The 26625-nt window shown below is 40.4% G+C and overlaps 1 protein-coding gene across 1 annotated transcript in view; it reads left to right on the top strand.

Annotated features, from left to right (window-relative positions):
* Positions 1-26625, top strand: part of LOC140210065 (S-adenosylhomocysteine hydrolase-like protein 1) — a 96404-nt gene that overhangs the window by 1139 nt on the left and 68640 nt on the right. The window lies entirely within an intron of this gene.

Below are 26625 nucleotides of genomic sequence, written 5' to 3'. Positions count from 1 at the left end.
TTTGGCTCAGGTTCTCGCCAGTTTTGCTTTATGTAAAAGAAAAAAATAACTGTTGAATTTATTAGCACACTATATGATATTATTTGGCCTTGTTTCAGTTTCATTAATCAGGAATCTTGCAATAATTCTGTCATCTCTTAGCTTGAGAAAAGGTAGTCGTAAATTCAGACAGCACCTGGAAGTTTCAAGTTTAGTTGTCATTCAACCGTACATGAATATAGCCAAATGAAATAGCGTTGCTTGTGGGCCAAGGTGCAAAACGGTCATACACAGTACAAGGCCCATATAACAAATATATATGGTGGCAGTAAACATAACAGTCATATAAAACGTATAAAATATAGAAATGCCCTTTGGCCAAGTGGGTCTCCAACCATCAAGAACCCATTTACAGTAATGTTACAACAGTCCCATTTTATTCTCTGCACATTCCTATCAACCTTTGATTGTACATTCACCTATGCACTACTGACAATTTGCATTGGCCAATTAACTTAACAGTCAGCATCTCTGGGATCTAGCAGGAAGACAGAACATTCAAGGGAAACCTGGGGCAGAGAGAATGTGCATACTCCAAACACCAAGCACCAGAGATTGGATCAAATTGTCCTAGTCAATATAACAAAAGCAAGGCACTGAATGTACTCAGGTCAGGTCATGTCTGTGGGAAGAGAAACAGAGTTCACTTCCTTGAGGTGAATGCTCTTACTGGAGCATTCCAATAATCAGGAGTATCTTATCGGGAGTTTTTATAATTTCCTCAGAATTTTTTAAGCATTGAATAAACTTTTAAAATTTCAAAGTCACTTATAGTTACTATTTTGACTTTTAGAATGCCAGCCTTTATTTATCATTGTAAATATTGACCTTTAAGGCTGAAGTAATTTTTGAAGGATTAGTGATGTTGTATTGGATTTGGGAATAAGGTTTACAGCTGATGATTGAACAGTGAGGAATATTAATTCAATGTGAGTGGTGTTCTGTTGTAGTCACAGCAGCACTTGGTGTGTCCTTTAATGTGAAGGCTGTTTGTACCGAAAGTACTGTGCTCAAAAAGTCTATGAATTCTGTATTAGCACTTAGTGTCCCAGCTATATAATAACCAAAGCAAGGAGAGCATTCCAAACATCGTTCAAATGTGGTATTTCTGGGGGGAGAAAGCTACTGAGAATTAATTAACCTTTAAGCTTGTGATAATTGATAATTTGTTACAACTATTGGATTTTGAATCCTGTACATAAAGGAAGTTGATATTAGTGTTAATGGTTGGTTATAACTTAAAATGCAATTTTAAAAGAGCTATTTAAAATACATATTTATGTTTCAGATAGATAAAGGTTGTCTTCCTGTAGAACTTAAAAGCATTCAAGTTGGTCTGAATTTCTTTTTGATTTCAGTTAACAGTGGTTTAAAAAAAATCTTGCATTTTCAAGTTCAATTTTATTGTCATTCATCACATACAGCCGAATGAATCAGAATCAGGTTTATTATCACCGGGATGTGATGTGAAATTTGTTAACTTAGTAGCAGCTGCAACACATAATCTAGCAGAGAGGAAAAAAATAAATAAAATAAAACATAAGTAAACAAGTAGATCAATTATGTATATTGAATAGATTTTTAAAATGTGCAAAAACAGAAATACTGTATATTTTTTTAAAAAAAGGTGATGTAGTGTCCAAAGCATCAGTGTCCATTCCTCCGGACCAATGTGCACAACACAGTATGTAGAACTGATACACAACATATAAGCTAATGTTATCACAAATAAATTAACAAATAATAAGGTGCATTTTTGACGCAATTCAAAAAAAACAGTATACGCTCCTGGCACTTCATTTGTGATGAGAACTGGGTGGTGACAGGTAATTCAGTACACTCATGTCCTGGAGGAAGAAGCTGATTTCCATTCTAACAGTCGTTCTATTGGTGTATTGATATACTAAAGCCCTCTGAATAAGTTCAGACAATTGGCACCAAAACACACTGATGTATTGGGATGATAGGGCAGGAAGAAAACAGGGTGATCCAGAGAGGAAATTCAACAGCATAGCCATTCAAAAGCTTTAAGTTCCTCAGGGTCAGTATCACAAATGACCTGACTTGGTCCAACCAAGCAGAGTCCACTGCCAAGAAGGCCCATCAGTGCCTTTACTTCCTGAGAAAACTAAAGAAATTTGGCCTGTCCCCTAAAACCCTCACTAATTTTTATAGATGCACCGTAGAAAGCGTTCTTCTAGGGTGCATCACAACCTGATATGGAAGTTGTCCTGTCCAAGACCGGAAGAAGCTGCAGAAGATCGTGAACACGGCGCAGCACATCACACAAACCAATCTTCCGTCCTTGGACTCACTTTACACCGCACGCTGTCAGAGCAGTGCTGCCAGGATAATCAAGGACACGACCCACCCAGCCAACACACTTTTCATCCCTCTTCCCTCCAGGAGAAGGCTCAGGAGCTTGAAGACTCATAGGGCCAGAGTTGGGATCAGCTTCTTTCCAACTGTGATAAGACTGCTGAACGGATCCTGACCCGGATCTGGGCCAACCCCTCCAAATATCTGGACCTGCCTCTCGGTTTTTTTTTTGCATTACCTTACTTTCCGTTTTTCTATTTTCTATTTATGATTTATAATTTAAATTTTTAATATTTACTATTGATTTATAATCCAGGGAGCGGGAAGCGCAGAATCAAATATCGCTGTGATGAATGTACGCCCTAGTATCAATTGTTTGGTGACAATGAAGTATGAAGTATTGTCAGCTGCTGTGGAACAATTATGTTCAAGAGGCTGGAATAGAGGAACACAGAAAGCTGGAGGCACTGCAGGAATATGCAAAAGATTAGTAAATTCTGACCTGTTGATATTTAAAATAAGAAAGAATATATGAAATGTGGCTTAGCCGGTCACAGAGTTAGGTTACTGAACAGATGGTGATAGGACAGTGTTGGATGTTGTCATCAGAATATCAGAAGTACTTGAGAGTTTGAAGAATGGAAAATAGTAGTTGTATTATTTTGCTGTTGCTTACCAATTTCTATCCCTTTTGCGATCCAGTACTGATTAGTTGTACCCTCTTTTCCTAGTTAATGATGTGTGCATTGAGGATTTTCTTGGACCATGCTTTATTTACTCTGCTGTTGGGGCCTCAAGAAGTGAACCAGTCTCAGGTGTTGAACTTGCAGAACTCGAAAAGAAAGTTTGCATGTGTTGTCTGTAGATAATTATTGAGCAAAGATTTAATTACATCAAAAAGTTGGTTACCCTGAATGTTATTTTTAAAGATAGCATGAATTCTGTGTTAACATTTACTGTCTCAGATATTTTAAAATGTACTAACTGAAAAATGCAAGGAGGACATTTTAGCCAAAAACATAAATATATTATTGGGTGGCATTCTGACAGGCTGCATCACTGTCTGGTATGGGGGGGGTGCGGGCTACTGCACAGGACCAAAAGAAGCTGCAGAGGATAGTAAATTTTGTCAGCTCCATCTTGGGTACTAGTCTACAAATTACCCAGGACATCTTCAGGGAGCGGCGTCTCAGAAAGGCAGCATCCATGATTAAGGACCTCCAGCACCCAGGGCATGCCCTTTTCTCACTGTTACCATCAGGTAGGAGGTACAGAAGCCTGAAGGCACACACTCAGTGATTCAGGAACATTCCCCTCTGCCATCCAATTCCTAAATGGACATTGAACCCTTGGACACTACCTCACTTTTTAAATATATATTATTTATGTTTTTTGCACAATTTTTAATCTATTCAATATACATGTACTGTAATTGATCTATTTATTATTATGTTTTTCTTCTATATTATGTATTGCATTGAACCACTGCTGCTAAGTTAACAAATTTCACGTTACATGCCGGTGATAATAAATCTGATTCTGGTAATAGCAGACAGCATGATTATCAATGATCCTCTGCTTATTCTTCGACTTTCGGTTCAGAAATCCTCAGCTGTAGCTTGATGATCTCTTTTAACACATTTCCTCTATGTTCAAAGTATGTATCTGTTACACAACCTTGAGATTTGTCTCCTAACAGACAGCCATAAAATAAAGAAACCCAAACGAACCCATGAGTAAAGAAGACCGTCAAACACCTTAAGTGCAGAGGAAAAGAAAACAAATCATGCAAACAATAAACAAGGAAATATCTCTCTGAACTGAAGTCCACAAAGAGAGTCTGTCCACAGACCCTTAGTTTAACACAGAGCCTAGTAAACATTGTGGAGCAGTGAGCTGAACCAGCCTGTCCCTCACCTTGGGCCCTGACACCCTGACCTTCCTAAATCGTTCTCCAAATATCAGTTGCTTTGATATGCGCGAGCTTGGACTCATGCCACCTCGATTCGGCCTATATCTGACCTTTCCAATTGGGCCCGGTGCTAAAATTAATTGAACCCGCGAGCCTTCCTCGCTTTCGGCGACAGGCCGCGTCGAACTGCCTCCAAGTCCAAAGGGAAGTTGCATGCTATTGTTTGTGATGATCAGATATTAGAAAGTATGATTAACAAAGTATTTAGTTGTTTACTTTGTTTCATTGGCCTCCAGCCAGATGTTGCTGAGATTCACCAGTGCCAGCTTAGTTCCCAGAGATGTGGCGTATTATTGGATTTAGTGTAGCATTGTTTTGCCTCGAGTTGGGTGGGGTGATAAGGGCAGGAGGTGTAATCTTGCCCATGTTAGTTAAGTCTCTCCCCCCCCCACCCCCACCCCCCCACTTTCTTTCCAGTCCTGGTGAAGGGTCTTGACCGGAAACACCAACTGTTTATTTTCTTTCTATAAATGCTCCCTGACGAGTTGAGTTCCTTCAGCATCTTGTGTGTATTGCTTAACATTAATTGTGCCACACATACTGTAGAATTACATACAACAGTACTGCACAAGAACAGGACCTTCGGCCTATGATGTCTTTGGTAAACATGCCAAGTTAACTAAATCTCTTCGGTCTGCATAGGATCCATATCCCCCATTCCCTGATGTTCTAATTGTCTCTAAAACACCACTACCGTGTCTGCTTCCACCAACAGCCCTGTGTAAACACCTTGCAGCAACTTTCAATTTGTTCCTCTAGTGTTTGACATTTTTACTATGGGAGAAGACTTTGACCCTCCATCTATCAAGTCTGCCCACAGAGCGACAAGAATTCCATGTGATAATCCAAATGCAGTTTGACTAATACCTACAGTGTGACTTTCTGGCTCGGTGCCCCGACCGATGGAGGCAAGCATATCATACCTAGAAACATAGAAAATAGGTGCAGGAGTAGGCCATTCAGCCCTTCACCTTTACCACCCAATCTGCTGGTGTTGCCTCTTTCAGAGAGCTCACCCACTCCTCTGTGAGTACGATGCCACTGGTTTATAGAAACCATGAGGATTGCTGAAGAGAAAGAACCTTGCATTTGTAAGCATAAGAATACTGTTTGAAATTTATATACAATGTTATTTCACCATAGTTCACCTTGTAGACAGTTTTAGAAGTGTCAAATGAGTCTCCTTTCCAGTGCCGACATCTAGTCTATTCCAGAGAGTTTGAAATTCACTTCAACAAATTAATAAGGCACTATGGTGATGTTTAATAGAAATCTCAGTATTCTGATCCTATGAGTGGAATAAGGGTCATGCTAACAATAGTTATGAAAACTTCAAGATAAAATTCACTGAGGTAAATGCAATAATAAACTTGGGTTCTCAAAGACAAGTTTTAGATGATTAACCCCAGCCTTTAAAACACTGAATGGTAAACCTTTTACGGACTCAAAAGCATGATTGACGAGCGATATTCTTTACCGCATAACTGAGGTCATCTTGTGCATTCCATTTAATTGTGGTGTAGGAGGAGGACTTTTGAACATATTGGCAAATCAGAGGACCTCCTTGAAGTTCAGCTCTTGGACTTGGAACAGGTGGAGTTGGTTGCTTTGGCAAACTGCCTGTCCCGTGACTTTCTCCAGGAACACTGAAGTACAGACAAAGTACGCATGGTGATTGCACATTATTTTACATAGCTTATCAAGAACTGCAGTTAATACTGTACAGCTTTTAAATAATTAATACATTCGTTAAATTGGTTTGTTAAATTTCAAAAGTGTTATCAGATTATGTATACATTATGCAACCTTGAGATTTAGATTAGATTAGATTATGAGGACACACGGTCCTCTTTTATTGTCATTTAGTAATGCATGCATTAAGAAGTGATACAATTTGTTCCTCCAGAATGATATCACAGAAACACAAGACAAACCAAGACTAAAAAAAAACTGACAAAACCCACATAATTATAACATATAGTTACAACAGTGCAAAGCAATACCATAACTTGATGAACAACAGAGCATGGGCATGGTAAAAATAAGTCTCAACGTCTCTTGAAAGTTCCATCATCTCACGCAGATGGTTGAAGGGAGAAACTCTCCCTGCCATGAGCTTCCAGCGCTGCAAACTTGCCGATGCAGCATCCTGGAAGCACCCGACCACAGTCCAACTCTTGAGTCCGTCCGAACTTGGAGCCTCCGACCAGCCCTCCGACACTGAGCACCATCTCTGCCAAGCGCTTCGACCCCGGCAATAGGCAAAGTGGAGGATTTGGGACCTTCCCCTCTGGAGATTCTCGATTGCACAGTAGCAGCGGCAGCGAAGCAGGCATTTCAGAAGTTTCTCCACATGTTCCTCCGTGCTTCTCACGGCTGTCTCCATCAAATCAGGATGGTGCAGAGCCCCTATTTAACAAATACGATATCAATTCGGATTGGCCGCGCACTGCGTCACGCCGCCATCTTCTCCTCCCCTCCTCCTTGGAGATTTGTCTCCAAGTGAAACAGAACCCCCCCCAGAAAAAATAAAAACACCCAATGTGCAGTGAAAAAAAATCATGCAAATGATAAACACAAGCAAATAGCATTCAGAACTGAAGTCTTGTCCATAGACCCTAAGTTCAGAGCAGCAAACTGAACCAGCCCACCCCTCACCTCACGCCCCAACACACTGACCTTTTCAATCTGGCCTGGCGCTTAAATCGTCCAAACATCAGGTTTATTTGCTTCAGTACGCTCTGGGATCTGGACCTCGCCACCTCAGTTCGGCCTGTTCCTGACGCTTCCGATTCGGTCCAGTGCTTGAGTCATCCAAACATCAGGTTATTCGCTTCGGTACGCTGTGTGATTCAACATTATTGTCACATGTATCAAGGTCAGTGGGGGAAAAAAAACTGTTGCTTATTGTCCATACAGAAAATTTCAAGGCAATGGTGCAAGGTAAACCAGTAACAGAATACAAAATAAAGTGTAACGGATAGGAAGTGCAGGTAGACAATAAGATGCGAGACCATTACAAGGTAGATCGTGAGGTCAGGAGTCTTCTTTGCCTTCCATTACTTTTATTAGTTGTCTGTTTGGAAACATATACTTTTGTTTGGCAATGGACATTCCAGTGTCTGCATATGGTGACACATCGTCAATTCATGCTGTTTATTTTAAATAAAAGACCTTAACAGTCTGCTATGGCGTTGATTTGGAGAATAAATTTAAAGTATAACTCTCAGAGGCAATTGGAGCATGGAAAATCATTTTGACAAGGATGCATAAATGCAAACATTTAAATGCTGAAAATCCAGACGCACACATACATAAATGCTGAAAATCCAGACGCACACATACATGGACATGGACACTCCAGATGCTGCCTGACCTGTTGTATGTGTTACTGCACAGGTGTGTTTGGGTTTCAATCTGTCTATTGTGTTGCTAGGATAATTTCAATGGAAAGTAATAAATGTGGATCAAAGTTTGATAAGAACTGAGGCAGCAATGTTTGCAGTCTTGAATAGGAAACCTGGTCTCTTGCTATTGAATGTCAAAAGCCCAAAATTAAATTGACTAACTTTATTTAAAAATGTGCATTTACAGACAAAAGCAATTTGATTTATACAAGTGATGTGCAAGATTTGTTTCCAGGAAACAAATCATCCCACTCTTCCCTTATTTTCCACTTTGACCTTTTACCACTTCTCACCTGCCTATTACTTACCCCTGGGTCTCCTCCTCCTTCCCTTTCTCCTGTGGTCCACTCTTCTCTCCTATCAGATTCCTCCTTCTCCAGCCTTGGCCTTTCCTATTCCTGGCTTCACCTATCACCTTCCAGCTAGCCTCCTTCCCCAACCTCTCCCCCCCCCCCCCCACCTTTTTATTCTGGTATCTTTCCCCTTCCTTCTCAGTCCTGAAGAAGAGTGTCAGTCCGAAATGTTGACTATTCATTTCCACTGATGCTGCCTGAGCTGCTGAGTTCCTCCAGCATTTTGTGTGTGTTGCTCTGGATTTCCAGCACCTGCAGATTTTCTCATGTTAGTGATTGCAGGATATCTGGTCATTGTGCCACTATCTCTTCTGACTCTATAATGAGTCTTGTGCTTAATCCATACAAAGCAGAGGAACTTGAATTATTTTGGGGATTCGTGTTCCCAGTAGGGACCTTTAAAGTTGCTAATGGCTTATTCACATTGAGAAGCATAGTGTTGATTCAGAAGGAAACCTAGTTCACAATAATAATGAACTTCTGCATGTGGTGCTGGAGGTTTTGAGCTGTCTGTGATGCAGTTAAATAAAGCTGTGATCCTCCTGCGGTAAATCTTTCTTTTACTCTGAAATTCCATTGGGCACTGAGTCGGAATTCCAGCAATATCTATGCTGTAGCTGCAGCATTGGCATCAAACATTACAGCGTAATGCACCAGTTTGATTCTATTTTCTGGTCATCATTTGGATAATTTTATTTTGGTGCAAAATTCAGTGGCAGGTTGCAAACAAAAAAATAATCAAATCTCTGAAAACAGGAAAAAGGTTAGCACCTGAGAGAATCTGATATTTGCACAGTTCTTAAACTGGAGGTTTGAAGATGATATCAATCAGTTCAATGTAATGAATGTGTAATAAGGTGCAGAGTTATGCATTTGCTGGGAGTGCTGCAGTGCAGCCATTCTTGTTATTAAAGGCAAAGGTGATTCAGGAGGGGAAAAGGGTCTTCCACACTCAATTCACTAATGTTTGTGACATTAATGTGGAGGGAAGGAAAATTGTTTTGATTGTTCGTGATTAGGAATTTACTCAGGATTCAAGTGTGGATTAATTCTGTTCAATATTTCATGAATTTACATAAATTTTTATTACGATCACAGTGGGAACATTCTATTGATAAGCTTGATGTTACTGAACAAAGTGGCAAAAGTAATTTTTCCTCTTTGCGGTTGATCTTGTGTAAGAGGAAGGAATTCAAGTGTACCTGCATTGAATGAGTGTTTTGTGTCAAGGTGACCTGGTCAGTAGTATTTAATATTCACAAAGTCCTGCCTGTTGTCAAGTTTGACATGGCATCCTTGCAGTTACAATGAAATTCACTGTATTTACGAAAGTTGAATAAGCTTTGAATTTGAGCTCTAGCCCTTTGATTACCGTGTTACATACAAGTGCAGTGATATGGTTTATCAAATGATGAGGTGATTGCTCTGGTAATCTTCCCTTTATTTCATACAAGGCCTCTCATTTTTTTTTATTTTCTGAAGGCTGACCTCACTGGCAATTGATAATCTTGTCAGTAAACCCATTGCTTGCATTAAGCACTAGAGAGCTGATATAAACATTCACAGCCTCAGTTTCAATAATTCTTCTCGCCCAAGGTTTTGAAGGGCATTTCCCCATAATATGACGGATTTTCAATTCCTGCAGTTCAAACCTGAATCTTTATTGAGCTTGACGTCAAATGGTGACTTCTCATATTGAGGAACAGATGCATCCTTCTCAATTCAGCTCCAGATCTAGAAAACAGAAGGCATTTTATTTATGGGCACCATGGTAGCATCGCTGTTAGTGTAAATTTATTGCAGCAGCAGTTAACTCTGCCACTCTGTAAGGAGTTTGTGCATTCTCCCCTTATCTACTTTTCAAAAACCAATGGGTTAGTTAATTGGTCACAAGGATGTAATTGGGTGATGCAGGCTCGTTAGGATGGTAGAACCTATTACCATGCTCTTGTGTGTGCTTAGCCCCTTGCTCTACTCACTTTATACTTACTTTGATAAGGCTAAGTACAGCTCCAATGCCACATTTAAGTTTGCCGATGGCACCACTGTGGTTGGCCAGATCAAAGGCGATGAGGAATCAGCATACAGGAGAGAGACTGAAAATCAGGCTGAAAGGTGCTACAACAACCACCTTTCACTCAACATCAGCAAAACCAAAGAGCTGATTATTGACTTCAGGAGCAGGAAAACCGCAGGTCCATGAGACAGACATCAGGGGATAAGATGTGGAGGGGGTCTGCAACTTTAAATTCCTTGGCATTATCATTTCAGGATCTTCCTGGAACCAGTACACAAGTGGTACTACAAAGAAGGTATGGCTGCACCTCTACGTTGTTGTGACGTTTGTAAAGGTTCAACATGCTATCTAAAACTTTGACAAACTTCTATGAATGCATGGTGGAGAGACTATTGATTGGTTACAACACAGCTTGGCATGGAAACACCAATATCCTTGAAATTAAAAGCCAGTCCATCACCATTGAGCACATTTACAAGGCTGCTGTCCCAGGAAAACAGCATTCATCGTCAAGGACCCCCGCTCTCCAGGCCATGTTCCCTTGCTGATGCCATCAGGAAGAAGGTACCCTTACCATCAGGTTCAGAAACAGTTATTAACCCTCAAACATCAGGTTCTCAAACCAGAGTGGGTAACTTCACTCATCCCAACACTGAACTGATCCCATAACCTATGGACTCACTTTCAAGGTCTCTACAACTTGTTTCTCAATATTTATTACCTATTTATTCTTATTCTTTTTTTTTTCTTTTTGTCACTTGCACATTGGTTGTTTGTCTTCGTTTCGTTTTATGCAGCTTATCACTGATTCTATTGTGGTTCTTTGAATTTACTGTGATGCCTGCAAAGAGAAAGGAAGATTATGTGGGAGGGAAGGGTTAGATTAGTTTTAGAGTAAGTTAAATGGTTTGCACAACATTGTGGGCCAGAAGGCCTGTACTCCGCTGTACAATTCTGTTATATGTAACAGTCCATCTGTGACTACTGACCCCAGTAGAACACTTCATTATGGAGTTAGAACAAACATTTTTATCTTTGTTTCTGTGTTCAAGCAGTAAGTTTCAGACATGAAAGTCACAATTCCCAGTAGTAACATGTCTCACCTTGAGATTATACATCACAAAAAAAAAATAATGCTTGCAAACAACTGGAAAATATAGGCTCTGATCAAGGGTCTCGGCCCGAAACATTAACTGTACTCTTTTCCATAGATTTTGCCTGGCCTGCTGAGTTCCTCCAACGTTTTGTGTGTGTTGCTTTGGAAAATACAGGATTCAACCCCTTCTTTAATATGCTGTTACTTGGGTGTTTAATGCTATGGTTGTAAAAATACCGCACAAATTAAGAATGAGGTAGCTTCCTTTTTAGAAGGCTTCCAAGACTTTAAATACAAACATGCATTTTAAATCAATTTAAATATTCATGGTTGAAACATAAATATTAAACATCAAAAAATGGTTAAATGAACATTGTACTGTCTAATGTTTTAGATCTCAATAGTAGGACTGGGAATTTATTAGATATTGTTCAACTGTCCATAGTTGATCAACAAGACTGAAATGATTTCCAGTTATCATAACTGAGAAGCCAGACTTGCTATCTTAGGGCACGTATAAATGGTGGACAGTTTGTCTTCAGGGCTTTGTACTTTTTCAGCATGGATGTACACAAAAACATTCTTATTAAAGCCATTAATTCATTGAAAAATCTGCACTAAACTTGACACAGACATTAGACACAGTGCTCCCTGAGAATCGTTATGAAATTGCGTATGTGGAAGTTTAGTGATTTCAAATGTTGACTAAAAATACAGTCTAAAGCAACCAGCACCATGATAATCTTAACTGAATTACAAATTCCAATCTTTATTAAATTAAGTAGAAAAATTTTAATAATGATAAACTAGGATCTGGAGCTTGTGTAGTTTGCATGCTGTGAAAAGATCTGAAAATGGCCTGGCACTAGTTGCTAAAATTAAATTTGAGTAACTTAGGGAGCGCAATGCAGTGTGTTTATTAAATTGTTTCACATCTGTTAAAGTGTGTGATATAGTTGACCTAATCATTAGTTTTCTTTCAGTTTTATTTTTCTCCTTGTATCATATTGATTATTTTGTATCGGATTTGCTCCTGTGTGAAAGGACATCTGGGGGATGAGAAGTGACTTGATAGAGGAGTACAAGATGAGTGGATTACCAAATACTTTTTCCCAGGACGGAAATGGCTAATAATTTTAGGGGGATTGGAGGAAAGTATGGGGGGAGGGGATGTGAGATGTAGTGTTTTTTTTTTAAGAGAGTGGTGGGTCCCTGGAATGCCCTGCCAGGGGTGATGGTAGAGGCAGATACATTAGGAGCATTTAAGAAACACTCGCATAGGTACTGCTATATATGGGTTAGATTAATAGCGGCACAATATTGAGAGCTGAAGGACTGTGCTGGAGTGTTTTGTTCTATGACATGAGATGATACAGAAGAGCAACTTTAATTATGTTAATTATATCACTGTAATGGAACAAACTAGCCATCAAGGACAATGAAGGATTTGATAGCCATATTTTTTTTGTGTGTGAAATGTTATCACTGCAGCAGGCTACACCCTTTTGATAAAGAAATTCTCAAATACTATTTAGTCCAAGGTTAAAAAAATATACAGCAATAGCATTGTGACATTTCAGTCTAAACCTGTTAATCTTTGATTGACATTTATCTGGTGAGTCTATGGATAAAATCCAATGCAAATGTTTGATGGCTTTGTTTCTACATTTCCCTTTTCTTTCCCATATTTCCCTTTATGGTCACATTGTTTTGGATGAAATTTTCTGCTTGAAGTGTGAAAAGGAATATTTTTTTCTTTGTATTCAGCAGACCATGTACTTGTACTCATAGCTCCTTGTGTTCCACTAAACGGTTCACTGAGCAGTTCAATGGAATATGGGGGCCTCCGAGTAGGCGGGCTGGTGCAGGTGGTATTTGGCAAGCTTGACTTCAGTCAGGGCATTAAGAAAAGAAGTTAGGATGTCATGTTTTTAATTTTATTTTTTAATTGAGATACTGCGTGGAGTAGACCCCTCTGGCTCTTCAAGCTGTGCCGCCCAGCAACCCTTCATTTAACCTAGTCTAATCCCGGGACAATTTACAATGATCAATTAACCTACTAACCAGTACGCCTTTGGACTGGGGGGAGAAAACGGAGCACTCAGAGAAATCCCACTCATTCTACAGGGAAGATGTGCAGATTCCTTGCACAGTCATGGGGAGAAGGTACAAACTTCATTCAGGCAGTGGGGAGAAATGAACCTGAGTTGCTGGTACTGTAAAGTGTTGGGCAACCACTACGTTGTGATTGTACAAGATGTTAGTGATACTGGCTCTGAAGCATTATGTACAGAAATCGTTCATCTGGAAAGAATGCAAAGATGTACAAGCACAAACTCAAGAGATTTTGGAGATGTTGGAAATCTTGAGCAACACACAATGTGTTGGAGGTACTTGGCAAGCCAGACAGCATCTATCAAAGGGAATAAACATGAGACCCTTCATCAGAACTGGAAATGGAAGGGGCAGAATAAAGGTGGGGGAGGTGGTGGAGTACAAGATGGCAGGTGATAGACCAGGTGAAGCTAACAGTAGCTGTTTGGAGTTGGAAGGGTGATGAAAGAAGCTAGGAGGTAATAAGTGAAAGGGGTAAAGGGCTGAAGAAGGGGGAATCTGATAGAGGACAGTGGACAGGAGGAGGAGAGGCACCAGAGGTACAGTAGGTGATGGCCAGCTGAGAAAAGAGGGGTGAGAGTGCAGTTGGAATGGAAAAAGAGAGAGGGGGAATAATTACTGGAAATTACAAAAATCCATGTTCATGCCGTCGGGTTGGAGGGTACCCAGATAGAATATGCTCTTCCAACCTGAGATTGGCCTTATTGTGGCACTAAAGGAGCCACTGACTGACATATCAGAATGGGTGTGGAATTAGGAAGATAACTTCCATGTCAAGGTGCAATATATCACATAATTATATAGATTTCAGTAGAGTAATGGGAAGTCAAATTGAAATGGTTTGCCGCTGGGAGATCTTGCCATTTGCGCTGGAGAGAATGAACGTGCTTGACAGAGTGGTGCCACAACCTGCATGTGGCCTCATGGATGTTTTCTTCCCCCTTCTCAGTTTGCTTCGTCGCACCAGCAGTTTGTGTTGTTAAAGATTTATAATGATGCTGCCAGACTCGAGGGCCTGAGTAATAGGGAGTGGTTGGGCAGGCTAGAACGTTATCTTTTGGAGTGTAGGAGATTGAGGGGTGTCTATAAGGTTTATAAATAAAGTTAACACACATCAACACACACAAAATGCTGGAGGAACTTAGCAGTCCAGGCAGCACCAGAGTGGAAATTATAGAAATCAGGTTGGAGGCTATCCAAATAGGATATGGACCCCTCCAGACTGAATGAAGGGTCTCAGCCTGAAACGTCGACTGTTTACTCTTTTCCGTAGATGCTGCCTGGCCTGCTGAGCTCCTCCAGCATTTTGTGTGCATTGCTTGGATTTCCAGCATCTGCAGATTTTCTTGTCTAAGTTAACACACAGTGTGTTTTTCTTAGAGAAGGGGAGCTAAAAATCTAGAGACCATAGGCTTAAGGTGAGAAGCAAAAGGTTTCAAAGGGACCTTTGACCATTCAGAGGGTGGTGCATATATGGAATGAGTTGCCAGATAAAGGGTTAAGACAGGTGTGATAAAGATATTTAAAAGACATCTTGATAAGTGCATGTCAGGAAGGAGTTGGAGCAGGGCTTTCCAACCTGGGGTCTATGCACCCCTTGCTTAATGGTATTGGTCCATGGCATAAGAAAGTTTGGAAATCCCTGGTTTAGAGGGTTAAGGCTAATGGGACAAAATGCTTAGAGAACTTAGCAGGTCGGGCAACATCCAAGGAGGGAAATAACAGTCGAGTTTTCAGGCTGAGACCCTCCATCAGTACTGTAAAGGCATCCGTTAGTCTTGCGAGACCATGGATCTGCGCCTGGAAAGTCTTCACTCTCCAGGGCGCAGGCCTGGGCAAAGTTGTATGGAAGACCAGCGGTTGCCCATGCTGCAAGTCTCCCCTCTCCACGACACCAATGTTGTCCAAGGGAAGGGCATTAGGACCCATACAGCTTGGCACCAGTGTTGTCGCAGAGCAATGTGTGATTAAGTGCCTTGCTCAAGGAATCAGTACTGATGAAAGCTGTTCCTGCCGTTGAGCACACTTACTCAGTGCGCTCTTCCAGGGAAGCAGCATCTGTCAAGGACCCTCACCCCCTAGGCCACGCTCTCTTCTTGCTGCTGCCATCAGGAAGAAGGTGCAGGAGCCTCAGGACCAACGTCATCAGGTTCAGGAGTAGTTATTACCCCTCAACCATATGAAGTAGAAGTAGAGGGGATAACTTCATTTGCCCATCACTAAACTGTTCCTACAACTTATGGACTTCCAAGGACTCTTAATCTCATGTTCTTGTTATTTATTGCTTATTTATTATTATTAATTTTCTTTTGTATTTGCACATTTTGTTGTCTTTTGCACATTGGTTGTTCGTACATCCTGTTAGGTACGATCCTTCAGTGACTATGTTGTGTTGCTTGGATTTATTGAGTATGCCTGCAAGAAAACAAATCTTAGGATTGTATATGGTGACATATTTATTTTGATATTTTACTTCCTACAGCATTTTGTTTGTTGCTCATGATTAGCAGCATTGGCAGAACTTCTTGTGCCCAATGTGTAAAGCAGATGGACATTAGGAAAGATCAGTGCAGAGGGAGTGTGTGAATCATTTGAAAATGCAGGTGGAAGAAAACTTTGGAGTAGATGTCTGAAGGCAGAGTTAAATATCTGGCTAGAGCCATGTAACAGGAACCAAACTGAGCAAGAAGAGGAACTGCTATCTCTTGTTTGTTATACTCTTTAAAAACATTCCTGATTTTTACACTCTGTAGCCAGACGAATTCTTAAAGTGCTCGGTTTCGAATTTGTTGTCATTCCTGGGTAACTTGCTGCAAGTTATTGTATGGTAATCTGTGCAGTATGGTGAGTTATCGTGCATACAAAGTTCAAAGTAAGTTTATTACCAGCATTCAGTACATGTACATCTCAAAATACTACCCTGAGATTCATTTTCTTGTGGGTATTCATAGTAAATACAAAGAAACATAATAGAGTCGATGAAAGACTGCACACAAAAAAAGACAGACAAGCAACCAATGTGCAAAAGACAACAAACTGCAAATATAAAAAAGAAGAGAGTGGAGGGAAAAGTTCCAAAATATTCAACAATAAATAAGCAATAAATATTGAACGTGATTTGTAGTTTCCTTAAAAGTGAGTCCATAGAATCTGTACCATGCTGAGTGTAGTCTATTTTATCATGTACCTCCAAATACCCGAAATTTCATTCTTTACAATCAACTCCAACATCTTTCCAACCACTGAAATCAAGCTAATTGGCCTAAAATTTTCTTTCTTTTGCCTCCCTCCCTTAAAGAGTGGAGTGACATTTGCAATTTTCTAGTCCTCTGGAACCATTCCAGAACCTAGTGATTCTTGAAAGATCATTTACTAATGTGTCCACATTCTGTTTAGCTACTTTCAGAATTCTGGTGACTTATTTACCTTTAGATTTCATAACTTCTCAAGTACCTTCTCTTTAGTATTAACACCTACACTCAATTCTGACCCCCCCCCCCAACACTCTTGCATTTCAGGCATTCTACAGGTGTCTTCAGTGAAGACTGATGCAAAATACTCAAGTTTGCCCTCCATTTCTTTGTCTCCCATTACTACCTCCCCGCGTCATTTTCCTGTGGTCCAATATCCACTTGTCTCTTTTTTTTTACTCTTTATATATCTTTAAAAACTTTTTGTATCGTTTATATTATTAACTAGCTTACCTTCATTTTCATCTTATCTTTCTTTATGGCTTTTTTAGTTGCATTTTGTTAGCCTTTAAAAGCTTCCCAATCCTCTACTTTCCCACTAATTTCCTGCAGTATTATATACCCTCCCTTTTGCTCTTATGCTGCCTTTGACTTCCCTTGTCAGCCAGGGTTGCTCCCTTTAGAATACTTGTCTTTGGGATGTATCTTTCCTGCACCTTCTGAATTTGCCCCTAAAACACCAGCCCTTGCTGTTATGCCGTCATCCCTGCTAGTGTCCCCATCCAATCAAATTTGGCTAGTTCCTTTCTCATTCCTCTAAATCTTTTACTCCACTGTAATACTGATACAATCCGATTTTAGCTTCATAGTTTCTTGGAAGGCAGAATTATTTCAATTTCTCAACAGCCTTTCCTAGTCAGGAGGACTGGGCTAAAGGTGCATGAATTCCTTTCTTTGAGAAACTGAATTAAGTGGGTGAGTCAAGGTTTTAGAATTTTTTTCCAAGTATCTGTTATTTTTAATTTACTGTTATTTTGACCACAATGGTGCTTTTGTAAAGGTTAACGTCTTTGTCCTCCAATGCATGAGAAATTACGAATATTGCTTACTTAACCTGACAATAGGATGCTGCAAGGTTACATCTGATTCTTTTTTTCTTGTACAGTTTCTTCTGCTTTTGTATGGTTGGTAGTTATAAATGAAATTGATGCCAGATTTGCAGAGCTAATGAACCTTGGCAAAGTTGAGTGATTAATCTTAAGATCATTTTAGAGCAGTCAGCATAGGTTTGTTCAAAGTGGAACCCTTTAATTTTTTTCTTGATGCTCTTGAGAAAACTGCTCCACATAGCAAGCAAATTTCAGCAGTGTGGGGAGAACCAACCTGCATGCCTTCACTCTGCAATGCGTTTTGGTTGTTCTGATGTTCCGCATTATTGAATCAGAGTGACACGAATACTTGCATTAGTTTGAGGATAGAAACAGTTGCACAGACGTCACTCATTAATTCAGTTCTTGCCATTGTTGCCTGCTCTGTTAAACTCGGTAATGAACCTCGCAATGTTTGAAATGATTACTGTTATTCAGTTGTTTCGTAGTTGGGTAGGAATATTTGCTGTGACCACAGTAAAAGGATAGGGAATGGGATTTGCTGAATTGCTATTGCTGAGAACCAGCATAGATTCAAAGGCCCAAATGGCCTTTATCTGTCATGTTACTATTTTACAACACTTGTTGCATTTCAATCTTGGACAAGGACTATTCAGAATTCCCAGAACTTGCAGAATGAATGAACCTTGGCACAGATGAGTGATCAATCTTAAAATTATTTTAGAGCAATCAGCATAGATTAGCTTGGAATGCAACTCATTTTTTTTCCCTAAGCACTCTGAGGAGAACTGCTCCTTACAGCAAGCAAATTTCAACTGTTTGGGGAGAACAAACCCATGTGCCTTCAATCCAAGATGAGTGATTTCAGATTTCCCAGTGCTTACCCCTGAGAGAGAGAGTTTTTCAGTGTTACATTGGAAGATTCCAGTGTCCCATTAAGCACTTCCTCCTTGCATTTTTAGCTAGCTTAGTTGATACTTCATTCATCTACCGTGAGGAAGTTGTCAAAATACTTTCTCCATCCATTCTATTTATAGTCCTTCACTCCCTATAATGCCTTGGCAACTGTGACAGCAGTTCATCTTGAGAGAGTGAAATATTTTACAAATTGTGGCATAATTTCTTGTCTTTGCTTGGTACAAAGTCAAAAGAAGTGTGTGTCTTCCATGCAACATCTCTGCTGGACAGAATAACGTGCCTTTTAGCCTTAGAGTCTTACTGATTTGGGCATACTTAATTGTCATTGCACTGAGACCTTGAAGGAACAAATGATATCTGTTGATGTGTAGATGTAAGCTTTTAGCTTATCCTTTCATGATTCCTTTGTGCTGATGTATCCAGTGAAACTCTGATAGTTGGGAACCCTTGGAATTTTGGTGACGTGCAGATTTTCAGGACTATTGGATGTTATTTTAATTCACTCACTGAAACACTTGTTTTCAGACATTGCACAGCAGTATGATAAATTTTCCTGTGAACTCGTTGAGTTTCAGGGGGGCATATGGGAAACAAATCCCAGTGTGATAAAGGGACTGTCCAAATGGGGCCCTGGTGGACCAATATTTTCAAACAACAGAACAGCTGGCTCCCAGAGATTTTTACTGCGTTCGGATGCAGGCCGCACTTCCTCGTACAAGAAATTTTTCTATCAAACTTTTCTGTTCATTTTTTGTTAGTGAAAATTTTGTTAATGTCACGTATTGCAAGCCAGTGATAAGATGGTGAATTTCCTTGGTTGCTGCTGCAGACTGTACCCTAGGAAGACTGTGTCGCTGTGCCCTCCCTTGTCCTCCATCTCCCTCTTTCATTGGATCCCCAAGCAATAATGGTTAGCCTGTTTCACGGGTTTGTTTTTGAGCTTTGAACTTTGGCTGCAATTTAGTTAATGCAGTAAAGTTGGAAGTATGAATGGTAGGCATTTATACTCTGCAAGAAAGAGTCACTGAGACCAACCATCTATGGTCTGTGGATTTGTTCCACCTGTTTCATATGCTCTGCGTTGACCAACTGCAGCTAGTGCTATTTACTTAGAACATAGCACAGTACAGGCCCTCTGACTAACCATGTTGCGTTGACCTTTTAGCCTACTCCAAAATCAAACTAACCCCTCCTATGTAGCCCTCCACTTTTCTGTCATCCATATGTCTATCCAAGAGTCTCTTAAATGTCTCTTAATATATTTTCCTCTACCAACAGCCCTTGCTGCACATTCTATGTGCCCATCATTTTGTGTAAATAAATAAATAAACTTGCCTCAGGTATCCACATCATAATTTTTCTCCAATCACCTTAAAATTATGCTCCCCTTGTATTAGCCATTTCAGCCCGGGGGGGGTGGGGGTGGTAAAAGTCTCTGGTTCTCCATTCATTAATTACAATAGTTTTTTAAAATTGCATTTCCAAATGGAAATATGAACATAATGAACCTTTTAATGTTACTTTTATCTGTGCTTGTGATTTATTTTTCTAACCAAGAGGGTGGTTATTTTAAATGCTTTAGGTAGTTTAGGTAGTTATTAGTGTGGGCACGTGGCCAAGTGGTTAAGGCATTGGACTAGCAACCTGAAGGTCGTGAGTTTGAGCCCCAGCCGAGGCAACGTGTTGTTTCCTTGAGCAAGGCACTTAATCACACATTGCTCTGTGACGACACCGGTGCCAAGCTGTATGGGTCCTAATGCCCTTCCCTTGGACAACATCGGTGTCGTGGAGAGAGGAGACTTGCAGCATGGGCAACTGCTGGTCTTCCATACAACCTTGCCCAGGCCTGCGCCCTGGAGAGTGAAGAATTTCCAGGCGCAGATCCATGGTCTCGCAAGACTAACGGAAGCCTTTAATTTAGGTAGTTATTGAAGTTGTATCGTTTATTTGTTATAGAACTGGAAGATTATGTATGCAAAATGATGGGGCTTTGGATAGTTATTCCTGTTCTTTCCTTTTCACATCACAAGTTTAGTGCTGCAATCATGCCTCAAACACATTGTTTTCTTATGCTTAAAGCAGAGGGTCACAAATCAATTCAAAATCTTAACCAATCTCAGACTATATCAAAGATTGTATATATGTGTATAAGGAGTACAGAATGCTCTGTGGACTGAAGGATTCCGTTCTGTCGTATGTCAATATAAACAAGATTATTGACAACTAATTAATTTGCAGAATTTCTTGCTTCTTGCCTCACCTTGTTTTTCTTTTCCTTTACGAATGATGACATTGATTAGAAATTGGCAGGCTTAGCTGTAATTTTTCGAGTGGAATGATAGGGTTGGATTGTCATTTGCCCCTGCAATGTCCTGTTTCTGCCATTGTCACTTTGCCATTTCCTGATGCTGCCTTGCTTTTGAGATCTTCGGTTGTCCATTAAGGAAATCTTGAGGCGTGACTTCCTTGGCACGGTGCACATGCTCCAATTCTTCCTAGATTTCCTTGAGGGGTGCTTTGAAATACTTTGAAAAGTAAGTTGTGAGATGTCATTGGCTTTGTTGATACCCTCTGGGAAAGGGAGGAGGGGTAAGACATCAGATGGACAAGCATTTGACTCCTGGCGTTCTTCTGCATTGGAATGTGCAGGATAGCAAGTTTTGACTTGCTGGTGTGCACTCTGTAACTGGCTCGCAGTTCCCCATGGAGCTGCCAGGGTGGCTGATGGTGCAATTCAGCCCATTACGTGCGTAACGTGTCTTACTGAGAACATCTTGCAGAATAGAACAATTTGATCTGCATGTGTTGTTTCATGGTAATAAGCGCAATCAACCCAAGCAAAGACAAAGAAGCACATTTTTGTTTGAAATACGCAGCATTCAATATAAGGAAAAAAGGCAATTCAGACTTTAAAAAGGATAGGTTTAAACCTCTGCTCCTAGGCACAGCAGTTGTCCTGGATTTGACTTGGAGAAGCGAGAGAATGGTGATTGTGCTTAAGGATTCAGGCAAGATACTTCTCAAGTGTAGTGAATGAATGTTGGTGCCTGCCAATGACATATTTCTGGCATTGACATTAATTTCTTGCAGACAATATGTCAGAAAGATATATTAACTTAATTTGTCATGTACATCGAAACATTTGCAGTGAACTGGGTTGTTTGCATCAAATCTGTGAGAATTGTGCTGAGTTGCCAGCACTGGAGGCCACGTTTATGGCACTAACGTAGCATGCCCACAACTTTCGAACCTTAACTTTGTGTCTTTGGAATGTGAGAGGAAACTGGAGCACCTGAGGGAAACCTATGCTGTTGCAGGGAGAACATAAACTCCTTTAAAGCAGTGGCGGGTATCAAACCCCGACTGGTGATTGCTTGTGCTGTCAAGTGATGCTTTGCCACCGTGCTGCCCCACAGAAGAAATGTAGGAGTGAGGTGATTGTGTCAAAGGACTTCATTGCTTTGTGTATGCGGGTGACAGTAAAGTTATAGGTATGAACGGCCAGCTCTTATCCTAAGGGTCACTGATTCCAACTGCCTGGTGAATAAATGGTTAGCGGATTTGTTCGAGCTGTTTCTTTCACTCTACATTGATCTAAGTAAATTTTCAGCCACAGCTTCCATGGCAAGGTGTCACTGTGTCCTTGATTTCCTTGAGGGATACTTTGAAATTCTTGCTCCATCCTTCTCTTGAACAGTTGATGTAATCATGTCAGGAAGGTTTGTTTTGGGGGTATTAATCAATCATTCAGAATTGTAAACGCTCTGAAATTTTTTGAAAAGGTAATTGCATTTAATGTCAGAATTGCCAATGCACTGTTTAATTTTCAAAATTTAGTTGTTCTGAACTTCAAAAGCAGCCACACTTTTTTTTAAAAAGTCTGATGTCTCGCACAAATGTAGTTTTCTCTGTAGTATTGATGCAAAATTTAATTGATCCCCAAAGATACCTGAGTACATTGAATGCTGTCATTTGATTTGCTTGTCAAAAGGCTAAATAAACACGCTTGCCAAGTCAGCTCCATGGTCATTAACTGGCAGATAGATTGAGGGGTGGGTAAAGAGAAGTCAGACCTATTCTTCACTCACCAGTGCTGGGCACCTGCGTTTGTTGACTGCTGATTTTGCAACCCTTCTCTCTCTCTCCACCCCCCCCCGCCCCACACACACACACAGTTCCAATAATTTCAGTAGAGGCAAACCTATGAAGTTGAATACAACTGGCAGTCAATGTTTTAGTAACCCAAGATAATTTCTCCTTAGCATCTGGTGGAGTGGGGAGAGGGGAATTGCAAGGTCAGGGACGTTTTAATCCAGTGACATATGCCAATTATAATCCAGATCTTTATTAAATTCCTGATGCAAGGTCAGAATATCTGAAATGTCACCTGTCTCCCTTGGCAGATGCTGCTGAGCAGAATATTTCAGATATTCTTTGTGTACGTTTTGGATTTTTGGTAGTTTTACTAAAAGTATGCCTTCTAGTTCAATGAAAAACTGTGCATAAATGATTATAGCATCTCAGATGCAAAACTGGTCTGTCTTCAATGACAGCGATGTCTTTGCTTTACCATCTGCAGTTAATCACTACTTTGATCCTAGTATTAAAATTACAATGAAACAGATACCATTACAAACACAATGCTGGAGGAACTCTCAGATCAGGCAACATCTATGGCGAGGAATGAAAAGTTGAACTGACGAAGGGTCTTGGGCCGAGACGTCGATGTTCAATCCTCTCCATGGATGCTGTCTGACCTGCTAAGTCCCTCCAGCATTTTGTGTTTGTTCCTGTGGATCTCCAGCATCTGCAAAATCTCTTATGTTTGCCATTCAATGTCTCGGCACTCAGTAAGTATCAATGTATGAAATATCATTGTTTCTTGGGAAGTGCCACTGTATTATGCATTATCAAACATGTTTTGTAATGAAAATGTGCCAGATTTTGTTGGACCTAGTCTGCAACCTTTGATTTTTCACTACCCCCCCCCCCCGCCCACACTCCACATCCAGCCTAAGGCTCTGTCATGTGATTGCAGTGGCTGTGGACAGAACATTAGATGCACCCACAGGCCACCCTGACGCACTTCTGACACTTCATGCTTACAGACCTTGTTACTCTTTCCCAAATATCTGATAATCAGAGTTTTAGAAACAAGTGAAAAAATATTTAGAATTATGAAAATGAATTCAAATTACATTGGCTAAATCTATTTTAAGTAAATCATTTGTTAAAGTAAAAAAAAATTGCATGGCATTTATAATGGTGGTTGGGAACCTTTTGCTGAATGAAGTTAACACAAAATGCTGGAGGAACTCATCAGGTCAGGCAGCATCGATGGAAAGAAATAGAGAGTTGAAGTTTCATGCCAAGATTCTTCATTTCTTTCCAAAGATGTTGCCTTGGCCTGCTGAGTTCCTCCAGCATTTTATGTGTGCTACTCTGAAACTGCAGCATCTGCAGAACGTCTTGTGTTGATGAGTGAGGCTTAGCAAGGTGAACCAACAGTGGGCGAATTGGCCAAATAGAAAGCTTACTTGACCCCTTCCTTAGTTTGGTGGGTTGTGGAATGCAGTTGGACTGGTTGGTACACTCTGGGGAAAGGGAGGAGGGAGAAAGACATGGTCAGATGGACAAGTATCTGGCTTCTAGTGCTCTTCTGCAACGGAATGTGCAGAATTGCAAGTTTGGAACTTGCTGAGCTGCACTCTGTAACTGGCTAGCAATTCCCCATGGCTGGGCTGACGGTGCAATTAAGCCCATTTGCTGCGTCTTAGAGAGAGCAGCTGGCAGAATAGACAATTTGACCTGCACATAGTGTTTCGTGGTAATATGCACGATCACCTCAAACAAAGAAAAGGAGCACATTTTTGTCTGAAAGACACAAGCTCAATGGGGGGGGGGGTGGGGAGGGAAGAGAAAGAGAGCAAACAATGCAATTCAGACTTAAAGGATAGATTTAAACCTCTGGATCTTGCCATAACTGTTGTCCTACATGAAGAAAGAGAATGTTGATTGTGATTAAAGCTTCAAGCAAGGTGGATTCCTCTCAAGTGTAGTGAATGTTAGGTGAATGCCAATGACAAATTTGTTTTCCATTTTATGACATTAAAATTGTGTTTTTTTTTTGCAGACCTGTATTTCACAAAGATAGATTAGCTTTATTTGTCACGTGTACATCAAAACACACAGTGAAATGCATCCTTTGCATCAAATCAAATCGGTAAGGCTTGTGCTATGCAGCCCGCAAGTGTCACCATAGCCTGGCTACAACTTGCCAACCTTAACTCGTACGTCTTTGGAATGTAGAAGAAAACTGCTTACAGAAGTGGCGGAAATCAAACCCCAACCAGTGATCCCTGGCACAGTAAAGCAATGTGTTAACCTTTTCTCTACTGTGCCAAGAAAAAAATATAGGAGTGTGTGTAGGGTTTTGTGGATGCTGGTGACTTAAGTTAAGCCAGTTGTAATCCTTGAAAACAACTCACGTGGTGATTTTTCTTTGCAAAATACAAAGTTGTGTTATCTGCATGTGCATCAAGAAATGAGTTGAAAATAGTTTTTCATAAATTCCACAAGAGCAAATTTTATTCTGTGCAACTAATTTTGGGCTGTGATTTGTGAACAAGGGCGAATGAATTCCTGTTATCAGGACCCCTGTACTTTAAAAATTCCCATCATTTAAGGTTTTACATCAAATTTGTGCACTTCCTTCTAGAGTGCAGACACATTCATAATCTTCCTTTATAGCTATCACGTAAAATGTTAACCCATTATCGTTTAAATTGGTGAGTGGAGGAAGTGTTTTGTAATAGTGGAAAACCTTCAAGTTGTTCCAAGTTAAATTGTTATTGTAGTTCCTGATAAACTACCTTTTATTCAAGAGCAAAATAATTTGTTCTGCTGTGCTAGTCCATCCTGTTTGTCTTGCTTATTCATCCTTTTGCTCCCCCTTGCCCTTTTCCACATCTTTTATTTTGCAGAATCATTCAAAGTTTGCAGCAACGCAGAGGCCATTTGGCTTGTATTGCCTGTGCTGTTAAATTTTAATTTTGGGAGATTAATTACTCAGTGCTGGAAAAAGTTCAACAGCAAGGGTTCTTACTTATTTTAACCCCTTACTGATGTGTACACCAATAATCATTTTTGCATCCATTTGTTATTTTTGTGACTTTACTGCCTGACATAATATCTTTGCATAGTTATGGAGGCCCTCTCTCACTGCATATGCACTCAGTGGCCAGTTTATTAGGTACAGGAGTGGATGTCAGTTTGGTCTTCTGCTGTATCCCATCCACTTCTAGGTTCAATGCGTTGTGCATTCAGAAATGCTCTTCTACGCACCACTATTGTAACGTGTGGTTATTTGAGCTATTGACATTTTCCTGTCAGTTTGAACCAGTCTGCCCATTCTCCTCAGACCTCTCTCATTAGAAAGGCATTGTCACTCACAGATCCTCTGCTCACTGGGTATTTTTTTATTTTAATTTTTTGCACCATTCTCTGTAAACTAGAGACTGTTATGTGTGAAAATTCTAGGAGAACAGCAGTTTCTGAGATTCTCAAACCACCCTGTCTGGCACCAACAATCATTCCACAGTCAAAGTCACTTAGATCACATATCTTCCCCATTCTGATGATTGTTTATCTGAACAACAACTGAGCCTCTTGACCACATCTGCATGCTTTTATGCATTGAGTTGCTGCCACATGATTGGCTGGTTAGATATTTGCATGGACGAGCAGGTGTTCAAGTGCACCTAATAAAGTGGCCATTCCTCTCCATCCTAACTCAATACTAATCCCACTTGCCTGCTGTTTACCCTCTGTACTTTGCTCTTTCAAGTGCCCGCGGGTGCCTCTTAAATGTTGGTACTGCTCCTCCTCCAAAACCACTTCTGGCAACTCATTGCAGATACCAACTACTGTGTGAAAACATTACCCCTCAGATCCCCTTTAACTCTGCTCCCTCTCAACTTAAACTTCATGCCCTACAATTGGAAATAGACACTGACCAGCTATCTTCTGTCTCTCATAATTTTGTATACCTCAATCATGTTTTTGTCAACCTCCTTTGCCTCACGGAAAA

Source organism: Mobula birostris, chromosome 14 (assembly GCF_030028105.1).
Source record: "Mobula birostris isolate sMobBir1 chromosome 14, sMobBir1.hap1, whole genome shotgun sequence".
NCBI lineage: Eukaryota > Metazoa > Chordata > Chondrichthyes > Myliobatiformes > Myliobatidae > Mobula > Mobula birostris.
The sequence above is the reverse complement of the archived record's forward strand: the minus strand, read 5'-3'. Positions and strand labels throughout refer to the sequence as shown.